Source organism: Nomascus leucogenys, chromosome 22a, assembly GCF_006542625.1.
Source record: "Nomascus leucogenys isolate Asia chromosome 22a, Asia_NLE_v1, whole genome shotgun sequence".
NCBI classification, from domain to species: domain Eukaryota; kingdom Metazoa; phylum Chordata; class Mammalia; order Primates; family Hylobatidae; genus Nomascus; species Nomascus leucogenys.
In genome coordinates, this window is record NC_044402.1 from 64,081,127 (window position 1) to 64,103,028 (window position 21,902).

A 21,902-nucleotide genomic window follows, 5' to 3' on the forward strand; every position below is an offset into this window, starting at 1 on the left:
CTCTCTCATTCCTTCCCACTTGGTCCACAAAAGGTACATAGGAGAGCTTTTCCATGTTTGTTTTGCCATTATAAAAAAAAAAAAAACAAACAGGTAAATTTTCTTTCTCCAGCCATTTCTTTTCAAATATTTCTCCTTCCTGGCCCTGGGGTTTTATCAAAACAGAATTACCATGCAGCCTGGGGTAGGACTCAGTTTTTTATTCTATTGATCTTTATATCTGGTAGTTGTAGTTGTAGCAGTAAATTTCTATTTATTGTAAGTCTCTTGGGCTTGTGGCTTGATACAAGACACCTGGGGAGAAAAGTGCAGCGGTACCTTGCACTCAGACCAAGTGCTTCCTGAGCTCCTGTTTTGATACAGACAGTGGTACATACAACAGGATGCCCAAAGGAAAGAACAAAACAATCAAAATGTTTAATTTATACACTTATCTGCAGAGATATCTATAGCTTTGAAGATATGGTTATAAAACAGGTAGCATATGTGTTATATCAAGAGTGACAGAGTATGACCCAAGTCAAATAAATCCATGTCAAAAATTATGTTGTAAAACAGTTTTCTTTTCTATTTATAGACAGTTTTCCTCTAGCTATCCAAAACGCTAAACTTACAGTATATACAATCTGATCAAATGACACACAATCAAAAAGTGATTACAAGTTCTAGCTCAGGTAGGCAATTACCTCACATGTCTGGACTTGGGCCATGTTCTTGAAGACCTTAAATTCCTCAATTCTGAATATCTCATCAATATGCCTTCGCAATCAATACAGAAACTCAAACCCCTGTTCTATGGTCAATTTGAAAGATTCATTAATGTAGAAAAATTAACTTACATCCGAGCATGTATCTGATACTAGTCTAAAACTAAGTTTATTTGTTTCATGCATCCAGTTCCCCTAGAATGAAACCTGTACTGCAACTTGACAGAGCATCCTTCCTCTTTCTACATACCCTCTGCCATGGTCTCATTTCAGTCCCTTTTCCTCAGTCACCCCCACTTAGTATACTCTTTCTGTCCTTGTTTACTAATGTGACTATCCTGAACTGTTTTTCTTATAAATTATCCTTTAAAGCTAATCTGGAGTAAACGACCTCATTTTTAGCAAAAGACCTCGGGTTAGGCAAGGATTATGGCCCCAGAAGTAAAATAACAACGTTTTATTTACTAGTGTTCAGTCTATTTATTGGGTTTTATTGGCATTGAGATAACATTTGGGCAAGATTATATTGCAGAACTTTATTTTTTAATATGGTTGTTTAAAGGCTCACAATTAAATAGCTACTATTAATGCCAACAATGTAAATGAATACTGAACACATTAATATGACTGATTTCAATAAATAAGAAAATTGGGGCAAACAATATTTTCATAAAGGAAAAAAGAAGTAAACTCTCAGAATGTGTAGAATTCTAGTACAACAGCCAGATAATTATTTAGATATAGGTCCTGTTCAACTTTCTAGATGTGAATACATGGAGGGAGGACAAAGGAGAGAAAGAGGAGGGAGGGAGTGGAAGGAGAAACTGAGCATATGAAAAAAGTTTTTGTTTTTTTTCAAATATGGGGTACTTTTTTTATTATGTGACATTTCTTAGTGGTATATATCAAATTTAGTTGGTAATTTTAAGACTAATGCACTTTAAGAATACCTATAATTTAATAAATTTACTTGAGTTGGTTTTGTACTATTTTCTGATTCTGTCCCTTTCATTTGTTGGGTATTGAGAATTCTGCTTCACTTTGGCCTGTGGAAAGACACTAAGATGACTGGCTGACACAATGACCTTCATCTCAACAAGTCACTGATTCACTTGGTTCCTCTACACATCCATATCCTGCTACAGATTTACCTTGAGCACATTCTAAAATAATTAGATTAAATCATTTTTGAACTTACTGGCTTTTATCAAATAAGGTTATTTCTGTCCAAGAATTTGAAACTATTATTCATCTAAAAAGTAATGCTGATTATCAAACCAAACCAGAACAGAAGTTACAAAGCAAAGATTAAACAACCATGGACATTCACCAATGATTTCCTGAATACAAATGGTCATGTAAGATATACTTCATTGTACTAAGCCACTTTTATCCAAATTTATCAAGTGTTCATTTTAATAACTTTCATTACCTTACTTCTACCATTTACATTTAAATGCAAATCTTATTTTGTGATTCTACTAAAGATCTTATATAGAACCAAGGAAAATTACTATACAAATGCCATTACCTAGAAGTTTGAAATCCTGAGACTAGAAACGGGTTAATTAATTACATTATCTCTAGCATTACCCTGGCTACATTCTGCCTGGAAGGCATATGGATCCACTCAGCTGCTGAATTTGAAAGAGCTGTGTCCTTTTCATGCAGAAGAAAAATCATCCACATAACCCTCTTCCACCCCTACTGAAGGCTCTGGAGGACTTTATGTTTCTTTTTCACTTGATTATTGTGTTACTGGTGAAATAATCAAAAAAGCAAAATTAAATAAATACCAAAATATTTAATACCATCATGAAAATCTGAGGACTGCGTAATATATTTCAATCAGTACCTACTTACTAAGAATCTATGTTCTAGGCAAATCCTAGACATTGGGCTGGGAGAATCAAAGATAAACGAGACATGGTGCCTGCCTGTCAGGAACTCATATCAGAATAAGTTCATAAAAGGTTAAACAAAAAAGAACATTAAGAAGGCATTCCAAGATTTAATTTGCTAAAGAAGTATTGGTGATACATAAGCCATTTGCTTAGCTATTTACGCAGTCTAAATTAATTGTATCATTGTTCAACTCATTTTAGCTTTTGTTTTTTTTCTCCTCTTACCACCCGCCTCCTTTTAAAATTTTCTTCCTCTAGTCTCTTTAGTTCTTTCATCTTTTTTTCTCTATTTTGGTTTGTTTAAAAAAACAAACTCAAAGCAGCAAAATTTGCATACAGTGTCACAGGAAAAAATGCCAAGGAAATATTAAAGTAGATTAGTAAATTTAAATAGGATAAAATTAGTACACCACAGTGCACTGCGGAAACTCCTGTGTATAATTGTTAAGCATGGATGGTAAATGGACTCTGAGTTCTCTAGTGGCCAAAGATAAGGGAGATATAATTCACTGCAGCATTTCAGCAGTTGCTAAGAAGCAGCACAACTTCTCCCAGTGTGAAGCTGGAGAGAACTTTCTTCTTGTGTTCACTCATCAAGAAGATGTTGTGTACAGTAGCAGACAGTATCCTTACAGCACCCCATTACCTGGCAGATTGCAGTTTTTGACTATGAACTTTCAGAGATTTTTATTGGTACAATACAACTATGGAGGGTTTTAAAAGCTCTGAAATCTGAATCATGTACATCATGAGATCTCTCCATATATATATATATATATATATACACACACACACATATATATGTATATACACATATATACACACACATATATACACATATATACACATATATATACTCCCCCCCTCTCTATATATATATATTCTCTCTATATATATATAAAATATATATATTCTCTCTCTCTCTGTATATATATATATATATATATATATTATATATATATTCTCTCTATATATATATATATAGAAAGAGAGATTTATCTTGGACATACATATATATATGTACACACACACACAGAGAGAGGGAGAATATATACAGAGAGGGGGGGAGAGAATATATATATATATAGAGAGAGAGAGCGAGAGAGAGGAAGAGTATATACACACACACACACACACACACACACACACACACACACACACGGCAGCAGCTTACAGCTGTAAACCCACCACTTTGGAAGGCTGAGGCAGGTAGATTGCTTGATCCCAGGAGCTTGAGACCAGCCTGGGCAACATGGCAAAACCTCAAAACCTCATCTCTACAAAAAATACAAAAATTAGTGGAGCGTGGTTGTGCACAACTGTAGTCCCAGCTACTTAGGACTCTGAGGCAGGAGGATCGCTTGAGTCCAGGAAGTTGAGACTGCAGTGATCCAAGATTGCGCCACTGCACTACAGCCTGGGTGATAGAGTGAAACCTTGTCTAAAACCAAGAAACAAACAAACTATATATATATATATAATGTATTTATTACTGATGTATTTTATTACTAATGTAGTTTATTACTAATGTAGTTATAACCAGAGTAGATTGAGAAAAACTGCTTCTACAGCTGAAAAAATTTTCTCAAAATTACACCTATGACTTGAAAATATCAGTAATAACCTTTTGGTTTTCAGAACTGCAATATTTAATTAACATGATCAAATGTAATTTTATTTTCCATGTCCAGGATTTTTTCAAATTTCTGTTTATTTTTATATGAAATACATTTTTTAATTTCAGCAACTGATATTTTTATGAGAATGATAGATTTAACATTTAAGTTTTCATAAATTTTTAATTTTACTTAAAAATATTTCCATGTTTTCAAAAGGTTGATTTGCCTTAAGAATTTCATATCACTGATTCTTTTGTAAATCCTGAATATTTTAAAAAGAAAAAACTGTAATTATTACCAATATTTCTATATTACACATTAAAAATACTTAAATGCTGTTCTTGTCCTTTTGTTTCAGTCACCACCCAGCCTGAGAGGCTCTCAGTTGCTGCCACTGTCAATCCTAATTCTGTCTCAACATTGCAGACAATATCATTAACCATCTTTTCAGAGGTTACTACCTATCTAAATGTACATAAACAAAAACAAATCCAAATTTTACCTTGCAGATTTATTACAACCTGTTTTGCCCGCTTGTCCTGCCAAGATCGAATGAATACCTATTATATGGCACAATGATTCAAAGTTCTATAAACATTTAACACAAATAGGATACAAATTTAATAATAAGTCAACACCTTTGCTGAAAATCTAAAAGTTATCTTCAAAAAAATAAAAACTCACTGTATTCTTTGTTCACTTGCAAATCTATATTTGACCTTAAGTCAGTCACCAAAATTTTTTGTCTTTTTTTTTTCATTTTGTATATGGATCCATTGAAATGACATATTCTGGCTTACAGGGATGCTTTGTAGAATAACATACATTTATGATTGTTAAGTAACCATGAAATGTGAATGACAAGCATATCTTGTGACCAGATATTTTTTAAACCTGTTTGTTTCTAGTAGCTCAAGAAAAGGATTAATATCTTGTTTCGATGACTTAGGTTAAAGTAATATAGCTTAAGCAGCTGGTTGAATAGTGTTAAAACCCTTAGATTGGTCAAAATTCGTCATTTACTGGATATTAATCTGCATGAGACCCAATATCTGGTTGCATTTTATATTTTATTGCACAGATAAGATCATTTCTTGTCATGTAACTTCAGTCTACATTTTCATAACAGGGACTCAGATGTTCTGAACATGGCTATGTGCCCAAAGTACCAAAATCCTGCACAAATAGTCATTTCAAGACAATTTGCCAGATGAATGAATTTCTCTTCATATTTCAGAAATCTCTTTTGGCTCCATACAGAGAGTTAGAGAGAAAGGAGGCTTGGCAAGATGTGTGCTTTGGGTCTAACCAAATAAATCAAGGAGAACACATTTCTGTGAGCACGTGTCATTTTCTGTACCCTTGAGTCCAGTGTGACCTAGAGATGAATCACTTCACCACCTCTTAGGAAAACTCCCCAAGTCTGCTATTTCCTAATTTATAAAATGGGGAGACTTTTTGAAGGAATTATGGTCTGACATGTGGAAAGCATTTTGAGCTCCTCATAGTCACCAGGCGGCATTTATTGAGTGCCCACTGTGTGCTTAGCACTGTGCAAATACAAGGTGTCAGGTTAACAAATCACAATGCTTCTGGCTTCAAAATAATTTTTTAAAAATCCTCAGTTACATTAATATTCCATGCCATATGGTAGGAAAGGTCTAAATTCTATTGCTTTTGCTTTTACAGATAATTTATGAAAAAAATGAAATATTAACTAGGAATGTGGTAGAATGGCTTTCTGTTTCACTAGGGGATGACAAATGAAGCAGCATAGGCACACATTTGAATAAGGAATTATCAATCAACCTCAAACTTGACCCACAGCTGTCATCCCTATAAATTAATGTTTACTATTTTTAAGTATGTGCAGGACATCTGGAAACACACAGGCTGTGGCTGGCAAGAAATTTCCAAGAAATAGTACATCAAAAGCTAATTATAGCAACAGCGAGCCCAAGTGTCATTTTGTTATGGTGAATTATAGACGGAGAGCTCTGTCACTGCAAACTGTTATTCATAACTAAATCATAATGCTTTTAAGTTTTAATTAATCCGCTTAGCTTTAGTTGCAAGGGAGAAGCTTGCTTAAGTGTTAAGCCACCAAGGCTCTCTCAGGCTACCCTGGAACTGCATCTGAGCACCTGAGGGAGCAAGACCACATTATCAGGCTGACATTGCCTCTATTAAAGAGAATTTCTTTTAATATGCTAGAGCCTGAATATTTCTTTCTATTTCATTATCAAAAAACCAATTAATTTTCCATAAGAGCACCAAATTAATTACAAAATACTATGGAAATCAGAGTTGTCTCTCCTTCCCCACCATTATGGAAATGCCAATCCCCTTGGCAGCGAAGTCCTTCGAAGGTACCAGTTTTTCTCCTTAGTTAACATTTTATTTGTGATGTTAGGAAGACTCTAAAGAGTTTGCACTAGTATTTTTCTTTCACATGACTTATTTCCCTCAACTGCTTACCTAGTCCTCACTCTTTCTATTTAACCACCTTACCTCAGGAATGTTAGCTAGAGAAACAAAATCTTTGCATGAAGAAAACCTCTCTTATTCATTGTGACTTTTTGGGGTTTCATCTTTTTTCCCCAGCTAGACTATAAACTCCTCATGAATGGGGCCATGTTTTAAACTTATTCCATACGCTAATATTTTTATTGGTTCTTGGTATGGACTTCTATTCTGAATTCATATTAGGGATTTACGAAATTTTTGTCAGTTGAAAAAAATCTAATTTTAGTTAGAAATGGGAAATTTAAATTTTTTAGACTTGAAGTCCAAGATGAATCCAAAAAGAAAGACATGATGATCTTACATAAAATGGGAACAGAGGAGATGAAAGCAAATTAATGTACATAAGATAATATTTTATAATAAATTTTCTCTTATCTGAAATAAAGTCATTAGCTGATTTCAAACTTTCTTTTAAACCTGTGAAATCCTTGTTCAACTGAAAAAGTAGAAAGACCACCTCCCACCCCATATGAGCGTCCTGGTTGTGTAGTATCCTTGGACTTCCCTATGCCCATGGATGACTCTTTAACTTTCTACAAAATGTCCTTGGTCTCTACCAAACACCATCTAAAACTAACTGGGAAAGTCTTCCTAGGGAAAACGAACATCATACTTCCTCTGTTTCTCTGAAGCGCCCAGCGCTATGCCTTGATCAGTAGATATTTAATATATATTTTATTGAATTAGCACCAGGGTAAGGGTCTTTCATGGCTTTCTATCTTGAATTACTGAATTGTTTTTTTTTTTTTTTTTTACCTATATCTAGATTAACTGAAATCTAAAGTACAATAAATATTTTCCTCATGGTTTTTTTTTTTTTTTTTGAGACGGAGTCTCCTCTGTCGCCCAGGCTGGAGTGCAGTGGCGCAATCTCGGCTCACTGCAAGCTCCGCCTGCTGGGTTCACTCCATTCTCCTGCCTCAGCCTCTCCGAGTAGCTGGGACTACATGCGCCCGCCACCACGCCCGGCTAATTTTTTTTTTTTTTTTTGTATTTTTAGTAGAGACGGGGTTTCACCATGGTCTCGATCTCCTGACCTCGTGATCCGCCCGCCTCGGCCTCCCAAAGTGCTGGGATTACAAGCGTGAGCCACCACGCCCGGCCTCCTCATGGTTTTTATCACCACTTACCTAACTTAGTTTATGGATGAGTTTATGGTTAAAATGCTAACTTAGGTAGAATTAATGTCAATAGGACTCATTTTAAAACATGTTTTAAAATAACTGTTGGATCTAAAAGTTGTGAAAGATGCAGGCTAGGCCAACTTGGTTTTCTTCCCTAGAACCAGGAATCAATTTTCATCTTACTTAAATGGAAGACACCATAGGTGAACTCTCTGTCTTCTAAGGCCTCTTCCAAACTTCAGAGGCTATAATTGTCTAGCAAAAAAAAAAAAAAAAAGATAAATTCTCCTTTTCCACATATCAAATGATACAGGCACTTCTCTTATATTTTCTTCCCCAAGAGAAATATGGAATTTCAGATAGAAGCAGATGTGTCCCTGTTTAATCCTTAGTTCAAACAAAGAATGGCAAAAATTTAATTGGCCTCTGTTAAATGAGTAATTTTGTCTGCTACCTTAAAACACTGTTATATATTAATGCAGTACATTGAACTGCCAAGCATATTTTGCAACCTTGAAGCATATTCATTTAAGTCAAATTAAATGGATTCCACAAGGTGCAACAGGATTTTGTATGTCCTATTTTAATAAGGAAACTGAGTCATAGAGTGTCTTGAGTGACTTAGCAAGGGTCACTCGAGGCACATGTTCAACCTCTTTAGCCTAATGAGGCTTGCTTTCTTCCAAAGTAGGTTTTGTTTCTGAAGTCTATGTTTTCTGGGCATAGATATATAATATTATATATAATACATTATATGTTATAATATAATATGCATATTTTAATATATATATATATATTTGTTCTGAGACTCTGTTGACAGAGATTATTTTAGGCTTTTTTGACTGAGTTATTTTAGGTTTTTATTTTCCCTCATTAAATATTAATTTTTTCATCCTTATTATAAAACAAAGATAAATTAAAAGCAAGAAAAAAAGTAGATTTAATTTCTAGTACAGAAGAAAAGTTAATGCTGGTATACTAATTGCTAAAATGCTGCTTAAACTACGTCTGACTCATGGCTAACATCAGAGGACAAGTTGAAACAGCAGTGGATAAATAATTAAAACATTTGGAGATATTAGGTTCACATTTTCTCTTAATAAAATTACATTTTGAGCCTCTGATGATAAGCCTTGAAGTGTACCTTAGCCAAGGGTTCTTGTAGTTAGCCACTCCCTTTGAAAATGCATTCTCTTAATTTAAAAACAAGTGCTGATGAGAGCAACTTCACTCAGTTCTTGCTTTTGTGCTAGCTGAAGCTCAGCGAGAGGAAATGTTTTCATTTTCATGAGTCTAACAGGTTCTCTCACATGTGGCAACACAAGAACGTGGGAAACATAGCTGAGTCAGGCCTGCTGTAAGCAGCAGCCCCCATTCATGACCAAGAGTGACCATTAAAAGATCCAACCTAAGGGACTTCTCTAAGCTCATTAACTAGCTATGGGAAGTAGTCTTTTCTGGGTAAAAGGGAAGTAGGCTTGGCCAAAACTCAAATTTCAAATGGCCTCCTCATTCTAGGTTATTCAGATTTTAGCAAACAAGGCCACAAAATTCAAATAGGCACCTTGTCTGAATGGTAGTATGGTAGAATAGAAAAAGCCTAAAGTTAGACACACCTACAAATTATATGACCTTGGGCAAGTTATTTAGTCACTATAATTATTCACATTTATTGAGTGCTTCCTATCAGCCAGACACTGTCCTAACCGCTTTCCCCAATTTAACTCATTTTATTCTCAAAACAACTCCTTGTATGCTGATTGTGAGACCTATTAAACAAATGAGGAAACCACAAGGAAGTCAAATAACTCGCTAAAGACACACAGGTGGAAAGGAAGGGGTTGGGATACACTATACTCTCTCAATAAGTGTAGAAATAATCAAAATTGGACTAATAGGTCAAGTTTATCTTTCCAAATAAATGAGCTATGAGGATTAGGTAACCAGTGAGAAGGTCTAGCACAGTTTCTGTTACCTGGAAGGAAAATGAACATTTATTAACATCCACTTTTGCCTCCTTTTCTTCCTCATTTCCTACTCTTCCTCTTAGTCTTTGCAGCTATTTCTCCAATCCACTTAGCAGACTTTCTCTGGACTTGCCCTAACTTCAGTATGCTGCTCTAGATGTTGTGACACCTGAAGCATACAAAGAGTAGCAGACGCAGAAATCTCAGACAGTTAGGCAAATGAAAGATAATTTTTCCTGGTTTGTTTTAACTGCCTCTTGGTTTCCAATCTTTAGATTGGCCCTCTTTGCCATATAAAGACATGTACAGTAAGACTTGGATTTTTTTTCTCTGAATTTTAACTAACAGCACAGAATCACCAATGTGTGTATTCTAGAGCCTCAACGCTCTCCCTTCCTGCCATGTCTCACTTGCTTGCTCAATGCATACGATTTTTAGGTGGTTGGTCCGAACCCCACCATTAGCCATGTGGGTAGTGAGAGAAGCTCCCAAACACAGAGACTGCCCTGAGCAATTCACCGTAGGGCTCTTAGCAAAGTATTTCTTCAGTGGGTCATACATTGTTGTTGTTGTTTTTATCACCGAATTTATATTTCTCCTCCACACTGTTTAAATACTTGGACGTGCAAACAATCAGATTGGCTTCTTCTCTCTTACAAAGATACTTTTTAATTGGTTTCAGACTCATTTACCATTACCTTTTGAATCAGCTCTTTAATGCAAGAGTCAAAAGAATGCATCTTTTGCTTGTAAACTGATATTTTAGGAAACAGTCCTTTGTTCTTTGTGAAAACCTCACCTCCAACTTTTATAATATTAATTCCATCTAAGTTTGGGAAATCAGAGACAATCATTATTATTTTTGGCCTAATTTTACTGCTTTCCCAGAATTTTTAAATGCTGTTTTTCTCGGATTCTTCAGTCTATTATACATACCTCTTGCTAATTATTTATTAAAGTGGAATTAAATTCTCTTTATGCCTTATGGCCTTTTTTTCTTCTATGATTAGTCTTATATTTAAAAAATAAATTTCCTTTTTGTTTAAAGGCAGTATCAATACACTATCTAAACATAAGAAAGTACAAACATGAAAACAAAAATTTTTAACCTAGATTCTTCCCCACCAGAGCCCATTTAAAATCCACATACAAAAACATGCACTCTTTATGGGAGGAAATATTTGTAAACCATACGCCTGATGAGGTTAATATCTATAATATCTAAGAAACTCATACAATTCAATAGGAAAAACAAATACAATTTGAATATCCCTTATTCAAAATGCTTGGAAAGAGTAGTGCTTTGAATTTGTGATTTTTTTTCAGATTTTGGAATGTTTGCATTGTGCTTATCTGTTGAGCATCTCAAATCTAAAAATTTGAAAGCAAGTGCTCCATTGAGCATTTCCTTTGAGCATCTTGTTGGTGCTCAAAATGTTTAGAATTTTGGAACACTTCAGATTTTAGATTTCCAAATTTGGGTTGTTTAACCAGTAATTCACTTTAAAAATGGGCAAACAGCCTGAACAGACCTTTTTTTCAAAATTCCAACAGGTACATGAAAAGGTGCTCAATGTCATTAATCATCAGGAATATGCAAATCAAAACTACAGGATCATCTCACACCCGTTAGGATGGCTATTATCAAATAGACAGGAAGTAACAAATACTGGTAAGGATGTGGAGAAAAAAAAAACCATTGTACACTACTGATGGGAATGTAATTTGATACAGCCAATATAGTAAACAGTATGAAAGTTTCTAAAAAAAAATAAAAATAGAACTAGCATGTGATCTAGTAATCCCACTATTTGGTGTATATATGAAGGGAAAGAAATCAATGTCTTGAGGAAATAAATGTCTTGAGGAAATAAATTCCTATTCATTGCAGTGTTATTCACAATAGCCAAAATATGAAAACAATCTGTTCATGGATGGGTGAATGAATTTTAAAAAATTGTGTGTGTATATATATATATATATGTATATACACACAATACATATATATATATACACAAAATACATATATGTGTGTGTGTGTGTGTGTACCTGTTGTGATACTTTGGATGAACCTGGAGGACACTGTTTTTGTTCTTTTTGAGACAGGATCTCACTCTGCCACCCAGGTTGGAGTGCAATGGCACAATCACAGCTCACTGCAGCCTCAAACTTCTGGTCTCAAAAGATCCTCCCACCTTAGCTTCCCAAGTAACTGGGTCTACTGGCATGTACCACCACTCCTAGCTAATTTATTATTATTATTTTTTGTAGAGATGAGGTCTCATCATGTTGCTCAGGTTGGTCTCAAACTCCTAGGCTCAAGCAATTCTTCTACCTTGGCCTCCCAACGTGCTGGGATTACCGGCATGAGACACTCAGCCAGGCCTAAACCTGGAAGATATTAAGCTAAGTGAAATAATCCATACGGAGAAAGACAAATAGAGCCATGCAGTGCTTAATGACAGGGATACGTTCTGAGAAATGTATTGTTAGGGATTTTGTCATTGTGTGAGCATCACACAACTTTGTTTATAGGCTCTTGGGAACTGTGACTTTCAGCTCTGCATGATCTGCAATGCCAATATTAACTCCCATATATCAGGTTTCTATATATGCTCCCTTATAATGTTATGGGACCACTGTTACATATGCAGTCCATCACTGACCAAAATATCATTATGTGGCCCATGAATATAGTATAATACTTTTATGTGGAATATTTAAAAAAAAAATAAAGTTGAACCTATAGAAACAGAGAGTATAACAGTGGTTGCCAGGGACTAGGAGGTTGGGGGAGAAGTAGAGATTTTGGTCAAAAGGTACAAACTTTCTATTTAAGATGAATAAATTCGGAGGATCTAATGTATAGTATATATAATATAATAATACTGTATTGTGTATTTGAAATTTGCTACGAGAGTAGATCGTTCTACGAGAGTAGATTGTTCTCAGCAACAACAAAAAAGAGGTAACTGAGGTAATGGGTGTGTTAATTAACTTGATTGTGGTAATAATTTCACAACATATACTTATATCTAATCATCACATTATATACTTTAAATATATACGATTTTATTTATACCTCACTAGAACTAAAAAATACAAACTTCCTTTTTTCACTTATTCATGTCAGTAAACGTATCCCACATAATTTTAATAATAACAAATATTCTATTATGCAGATATGCCATAATACATTTAGCCAATCTCCAGTTGTTAAATATGTAGGTTGTTCACTACATATGTTATGCAAACAGGATAGTAATAAGAATTTTTATGGTTAAATATTTTTTCCAAGCCCTAATTATCCCTTTAAGACAATTTCAGAGAACTGGGTTACTAGGCTGTGTGTTTTTAGGGCTTTTCTTACCTACTTTCTAACTTTTTAGAAAGGCATATCAATTTGCACTCTCATATCCGCTATGTAAGTGTATATTTCTCCATATGATAGGAAAATTCAGGTATTATTTTCATTTTTGCAAATTTTTTATGTTATTTTAAATTGCATTTTCTTAATTAGAGAGAATTAATAAATTTTCTCTGTTTTAACTTTCTAACTGCTTCCTATTGATTCATAACAAATTTTTGCTGCTACCACATTCTTCTCCATCCTGAAGAATTATTAGTTGTGAATCCCTGTTTGCCATAATTATACTGCCATTAACAAATGTTTGAACTGCTAAATATACCAAGGTTTTTTTTCTGACAACTATTTAATCTGCAAGTGTTATTGCTATAGCCTCCTTTTTAGTATAGAAACATTTCTGCATTCTGACTTGACTCTTTTAGTGACTTCCCATACCTATCTGATGCTCTTGTGATGAACTGAATTTTCTACCCAGTCTATTTTTCTTAATAATGGCCAAAGCATTCCTTCTGATTAATGTTGCGGAAACAGTGCCATCTTTAAGTTCAGAACCTTCTACACTCTTAGACTTCCTCCTTACTGTAAGATCAATTGCTTTTCTTACCCCCTTATTCCTTTTAGTACTAGCTTTCATGTTCAGGAGAGGCTTGGCTTCAGGATATTTGTGGTCCAGATCAGGAATTCTCAATCTCTATTATTAGTAACATTTAGAGTCAGATGTTGTGAGGGACTATCCTGTGAATTGTAAGATATTGAGCAGCATTCCAGGTTTTTTTTGCCACTAGTACCTGCCAGGTGTGACAACCAAAAATGTCTCTAGACATTGTCTACTCAGGGCAAAATTGCCCAGTTACAACCACTAGCTTAGAGTGTATAGAGTTTCTAACAAGTTAACATAATCTTGGGTTGCATTAAAAAAAATGGCGTCCTGCTCAAGAAAGGCAAAGATCTTAGTTCTTGTTGCAACATATTCCTTGAGTTAATTCTAACTCCAAGTCACACATTTTTAGACATCCTTACAAAACAGAGTTTCAAAGTAGAGTAACTCAACAGATAAAAGATCTGGAAGCTGCCCAGATGCCATCTAGCTAACAGAAGTGAGTTCAATTTTGTATATGGAAAAATCTGAATAAAACTATTTAATGTATGCTGCTTTATAAAGAATAAGAAGGTAAAAAAAATCTTATGGAAAGACACATTTCAACTTGATATAGAGAATGGGTGCCTGAAAAGTTGGTGAGCTGCTTGTCAGTACACACTCAAGCAGAAAAAAGGGCAGAGTGTTGTTGAAAGGATTTTCACACTGGAGCACCTTATAAATAGCAACTTGTCTCTTTCTTCTAATATCGATGACACTTTCCTTTACAGTTTTTTGTTTTACTTCTAGTTGTGCCCATATTTATTTGTGGGTGGAGTCTGCCACATCCTTTAAGCAATATTCCAAACCAACTGAATACTAGAGGGGACACAATTGAATCACAGTCTGAAAAGTAATGCATATTCACCACCTGTTAACTATTCTGCCTCCAATAGTCCTTGTATCTTAATGTGTCAGTTGCAGTTCTGGGCCCCAGTATGTGCTCAAAAAATACTGACTAATATATACTGACTCCCCTTCACTCTGAAATTTTCCTGATCTCAACAATATAATTAATTCATTTATCTTAATCAATCAAATGTTGCTTTAAATTGTTAGATGAAATAATCAGATGGTTGATCTTTTTTTCAAGTACCAGGTAGGCACATCCTGAAATAAAGAAAACTCCATTAACTTTTCTGTCCATTTGTTCCATGTGTTGGTTTCCTAGTAGACTGTAAGATTCCTAAGTTCAAAAACTGTTTCTTGGTTTAATTGCACACAGTATCTAGTGGAGCATGATGTACACATGGGCCCTTGGTGAGTGCCACCCTTCACGTCCCAAGTATGGCAATTCCGTGAAGGAGAATTGCTTTCCCTGCCCAGCCACCTGGTAGGACTGGCCCTTCAAGTGCCATTTCCAGAGATACACAATTATTATATGTCCCCTGTGAGGGAAATCTAGAGCAAGATGCTAGGACACTAGGCCCTTCTTTCAACTTTATTTCTTTGTACAATGAAGAAGTATTCCTAAACCCTTGTTCATGTGACCCGTGAACATTCATCTGACCCACTCTTTCACTGGGCGTTATGCCTGTTCCACCTACCTCTCATGAGAAGCATGGAGGCTAAGATCACCCACTCTTATGCCAGATGGTGTCTGGGCTCAAATCCCAGCTCAGCTGCTTACTAGCTTTGTGACTTAGGCAAGTTACTCAATTTCTCATTACAACAGAATCTTCATTTTAAAAATAATTACACATGAGGTAATGTGTATGTTAATTAGCTTAATTTAGCCATTCTACAATATATACATATGTCAAAACATCATGATGTAAACCATAAATATATACAATTTTATCAATTAACAAAATAAAAATAATTACAACAATTTTTTCATGAAGTTGTTATGAGAATTGAATGAGTTAATATGTGTCAGTCACTTAGAACAGCACCTGTCATGTAAGCTCTTAATAGTGTTAACTGTAGCTACCTTTGATAATGTACGTGAAAGAATTAAAAGTGCTCTGCAATGTAAGATGTTCTGATTGGTTCCTCTCTTATGCCACAGTTCTAATGAAGAAAATCTGTCTGCAGAAATAACTTCTGTTATCCTCAGGGTGACTGTCATCATGATTAGGATTTTTTGTTAGGTGGCATTAAGGACTGGCTGCCTCAGTTTTTTCCCTTCACTGCAAAGAGATTGAGATTATTCACCTTTTCAAGCAGAAAGAAAACTAATAATCTGAGAATCAAGTAAATAAATACAGCACTACTCAGTGACAAGCTACATTCCCAGCAAAATTTATGAAGAAATGTTGCCACACAGTACCTAGTTGTGCTTGATCTTGAACCCTGTGTTTAGACCACTAGACAATGACTTTCTCAGAATTGCTGACCCACCCAATCCCCTCTTTTAAGGGAATGTCAAGGTAATGACAACAGTCTCTGCTGCCTGCCACTTCTCTCTGTCTGACCTCTTTTATTTTGGGGTTGTTATTTTTCTGTGAGGTTGAGTTCTTCCCTTCATCCTTTTCTGGTAGAGGGCAGAGTGCCTTCTGGAGCCAGTTGGGGTCCTCAGATCTGCCGGGAGGGGGAGGACGAGGAATAAGAACTGCAAAATGCTACCTTTAAAATCAAACACAATTTCAACTGGATGACCTGAACTAGCAGTTTTAAGGAGCAATTGATGTGATTCTGTATGGAGGTTGAGAAAGGCAATCATCACTGAAGGATTAAAATAAATAGTGCAATGAACCTTTGTCCTTCTCTCATGCCTCAACAGCCCCTCCCCTTGGTAAATACACATATCTACATGGGTGCACACCATTTCAGAGGGTAATTATCCAAACTGTCTAGAACCAACAAAACAAGTGCAAATGTTATGTCCATGTTTAATGAAGACTTTGGAGTAGCTCAGTGAAGTGAAACCCATTCTGCTCCGGTCATGTTTTCCCATCTTCTGACCCCGCACACATGCAGCCAATAAGGGACTCATTTGAAATTCAGAGTCTCTGAGGCTGGGATTTAATAACAAAACTGGCACCTGTCATTTTTTCTTTATATCAGCTGCACTCTACTGCTTTAACCATTAAAAACAATCTATCTGGGAGAAAATATAAAGTGATTGCCTAGGAATATTTATTTTTCAAGCCTACAATGACCCCACAAGAAATTGTGAGGTGTGTGCTGCAAATTGTAGGGGGAAAACGTCTTCCAAGAAGTTATTCATGTGATTTGATGTCCATTGCCCCTTTCTATTTTTATTTGCATGCCTTAAACTCAACAGTAACTTGGCTTTCATGCCTTTGCACACCCAAGCAACTATGTTTCTATGATGAAACTAAAACTATCAAGTGAATGCAAGTGAGTATGCATGTGCATGGGTGTTTGTGTTCTTCTAATTCCTGGTTTAGAGCAAATATAAAGAACAGTTTAGTCTAAAATTATTTTTTGAAATGCTTATATCTAATATCACTTGAAGGAGATGTATAGCACTTAAGAAGAGACAAGATTCATTGACGAAAAAAGGCAACACATGGATAAAAGCTAAAAATCCATTCTGGAGTCTGACCTATCTAGATGTAGCTATATATTCTTGAAATTGATTAGACACAAAATTGTGTTAGGAAAAAAACAAATTATTCCATTTTTATAATCATAAAACAGTTTGGTTGCTTACAAATTGCAAAAACAAGCAAAGAGCACCTTCTACCATAAAACCCTTCTTTAAGAATACAATACAAGAAAGAAGAGTGGCCCTACTAGTTTTATCTTTAAGATAGGTTATCTGTTCTCAAGATGTCTCACTTTGTGCTTCTGTTAGGTTCTTCTCATAACCAACCCCCTAGAAAAACAAATTCAAAAGAAATAAGGGTGAGCTAGTCCCACTAAACTCAGTTTAACGTCAGTATATCAGCTCCTGAGGTACCTACCGCTTATAAAAATTCATATTTTTTCTTATTCTGTTTTAGCTTTCAAACTCTGACTCTCTTAGTAGAAGAAACTAATTTGCCAACACTAGGCGTTAATGAGCTATCAGTTTTTATAAAACACCAAAGAGCCAGGAGCAGCAGTAAATATTGAAAAACATCTTCCATAGGAAATCTAGATTGGGATTATTGCCTTCCAGAAATCTCTAAATTATTCAGTAAGGAAAACATCTTGGTAGTCTTTTTCATAGCAGGATCTGGTAAGAGTAAAAATCACTCTATGAAATAAGTAAGAGATCATTTCATATGGTTCTAGTCAGAGTCAGAATTATTGCTTATGCCCAATCTGCCTTCTTGATATGGACATTTAGACTAGATTGAAAATGATCACTTCATTGTCCAACTGATTTAAAAATGTTTGTGCTTGATATTTTATATAAGCATTAGGCTTATGAAAATGAGAAAACTAAGGTAGAATAAAATCTATACTGACTTTTTGTGATATAAATCTTTTAAAACATTCTTGACCTTTCTTTCACAAGAGTTATTAAGAATTATGTTGAGATTCTTACATTATAGGAATAGAGAAGGGACCAGAAAAGCCCAATATGCATCTTGGTCTGTTTTGCCTTTCATATTTTACAGTCAAGATATATGACTGTTCACAATAGCAAAGACTTGGAACCAACCCAAATGTCCATCAATAATAGACGGGATAAAGAAAATGTGGCACATATACAACATGGAATACCATGCAGCCATAAAAAAGGATGAGCTCATGTCCTTTCCAGGGACATAGATGAAGCTAGAAACCATCATTCTCAGCAAACTATCACAAGAACAGAAAACCAAACACCTCATGTTCTCACTCATAAGTGGGAGTTGAACAATGAGAACATATGGACACAGGGAGTGGGGGCCTGTCGGGGGTGGGTGTGGGTTAGGGATAGCATTAGGAGAAATACCTAATGTAGGTGACGGGTTGATGGGTGCAGCAGACCACCTTGGCACGTGTATACCTATGGAACAAAACTGCATGTTCTGCACATGTACCCCAGAACTTAAAGTATAATAATAAAAAAAAGATATATTCACTTTTCAAGTGAATACTTGCCTCCTTTCTAGATCATTCTCAGCTTATTGTTTGAAGTAAAAATAAAACTTAAAAAAAAAAAAGCTTTAGGTGAACCTCCATACAGATAAAGGACAGCCTCCCATCTGAGTAAGGATAAGAGTTATGTCCTTACATTTTCATAACAGAATATCAACTCCTGCTTGCACATCTGGTATCTCTAGCATATGGATCTTTCTTTAATCAATGATCCAGAATATAGACACTTCAGGCATTTTGCAGGAAATTCAAACTTTAATTGCCTTTGGTCCTATACTTGCTACAACCTTGTTTGGAGATACCCAATAGGTAACATATTAGCACTCTTTTCCTGTAAGTATCTCTGTGAGTCCATTTTCATGCTGCTGTTAAAGACATACCCAAGACTGGGTAATTTATACAGGAAAAAGGGTTTAATGACTTTACAGTTCCACATGGCTGGGGAGGCCTCACAATCATGGCAGATGGCAAGGAGGACCAAGTCATGTCTTACACGGATGGCAGCAGGCAAAGAGAGAGAGCTTGTGCAAGGAAATTCCTGTTTTTAAAACCATCAGATCTCGTCAGACTCACCCCACCATCACAAGAACAGCATGGGAAAGACCTGCCCCCATGATTCAATCACGTCTCACCAGGTTGCTCCCATGACACATGGGAATTGTGGGAGTTATAATTCAAGGTGAGATTTGGGTGGGGACACAGCCAAACCACACCAGTCTCCCAGATACATAGCTACATCATAGCAATCATCAGAAACAATGTTATTCAGCATTATTATCTTAGGTACTTGCAGAAAGAATTTCATTAACTTAATCTTAATGCTTTCCATTGTTATAAAACCATTGAATAAAGGTCCACAAAAGGCTATTGCTGGAGAATAAAACAAGATAACAGACCTGAACCCAGGTGCCCACCTCCTTGACTACTCCAAACCCCAGGATGTAGCCAAAAAGACTTAGAATTAGAAATATTAAATAGGGATTTATTTATGAAAATTCTTATAGGTATAGTTGTTATAGATATGGGGATAGACATAAAGATAATAACAGAAAGACCTAGAGGAATCTATCTACTTACAACAATGAAGGAAATAAGAAAGCATGGAATTTATAAGTATGAAATTCTAAAAAAAAAATCATCAAATATTGAAAGAAGATAGGATTGAACTGTTAGAAGAAAACACTACCAAAACATTCACCAAAGCATGTCTACAAAAATGGAAGTGGTTCCGGGAAGGCTTCACTCTTGAGTCAACAGAGGCATGGTGCAGAAAAGAAGACCCTTTGGCAACCATCAGAGCCATAATTTAGTGATTTTAGAAATCCATTTAGGACACTGGGCAACCTGGCTTCCATCTCTCCACGCCTGTCAAACTAGCCTGGAGCACAATATTTAACCCCTAGCTAAAGCACTGAGTCTGAACACTCAGAACAGGAAAGAACAGAAGCACGACAGGGAGTTAGTGAGCTCTACAAGGAAGAAGAAAACACTTTACCCAGAAGATAAACTACTGGCATACTTGTCCCAGTGATATATTCTGCCCCTCCCACTAAATAAGTGATTCTCAAAATTTTAAACATATGTACTAAAATACCCTGGAGTAAACAACAGAATGGACAAGACAGGAGGAGGGCTAGAGAATAACAAGCAGAGAATCAAAGAATTCTCCCAGAATAATCAGTAAAAGACAAAGAGATGAAAGTAATCAAATAAAAAATAAAGACACATTAAAACTATGCCTCAAAGGCCAACACCTTCTTCAGAGAGTCCTACAGAGACCAGGAACAATGAAGAGAATGAAGGGGGATAAGCTAATAAGTAACGGAAGAAATCTATCCAGGACAAAAGATAAGGTTCCTTATTGAGACCCATTCCCCAAGGGAATGAGAAACTCGCTATCCTAAGCACTCTTTGGTAGAATTTCAAAAAGAAAACGAGAAAAATCACAAAATCCTTTCAAGAGAAAAGTATTGCCTGCGAAGCCCAAATAATCAGATTGGCATCAAACTTCTTGTTGACAACATTGGGTGCTAGAAGACAATAAAACAATATCCTCAAAGTTCAAACATAACAATATTTTGACACAGGAATCTTATGCCCAAACTTGCATTTAAGTGTAAGAGCAAAAGAAATGTACTGCTTTACAGAAATGTTCTTTTTAAAAATGCTACAGAAAGTTACAATCTAATAAAGCAAAAATATATGTAAGTAGAATATTTGAGATACAGGCAGCTTACACTTAAGTCTGAATAATTATTTATGAAAAATGTAAAGAAATAATCTGGAATGAAAATCTCAAGTTATTTCAACATAACAGATGAGGAGGAAATGAGAAATGAAAGCATACAAAGCTTCTTGTATCTTCAGAGGAACTAAACATACTGATTACCTCTAAACAGCAAAAAATAAAGTTTACATGTGTTTTTTTTAAAATTTAGTGAGAATTCTAGAAATAGAAAAAAAATGAAAGAAAATAATTTAATGAATCCCATAAGACAAGAAAGAAGCAAAGGAGGGCGGAAGGGAAACAAGAGACAAAAAGGAAAAAACACATGGCAAATCAATTCTTATACAACCGAGATGGCAGGGCAAAATCCAAGTACTATGATAATTATGCAATGTTTGAGTTATTAAATTCTCTATTAAAAGAGAAACTCAGAATGGGTAGAAAAAAACACAATATATATAGCTTACAGAAGGCATACATAAAACAAACTGATATGAAAACTTTAAATGTAAGAGAATAAAAACTGACTCAAAATTAGAACACAAGTGAATAAGGTAAAATACCTGTAGCCTTATAAAGAAAACACTTTAGTATTCCCAGATCATGCTAATCAGAAAAGAAAAAGAGAAACTACCCAATAGAAAGTGGATAAAGCATGTGAACAGTTTAAGAATGCCTGAAAGTAAGTACAGGTGAAGATAATCAACCTCACTTGTAATCAAGATTTTGTAACATTTGAAGTGGGCTATTATTTACATCCACCAAATAGTTAAAGTGCAAAAGTTTAACAAAAAAGTAAACAACCCAAATGTTCTTCAAGTGGAAAGCTATTAAATAAATT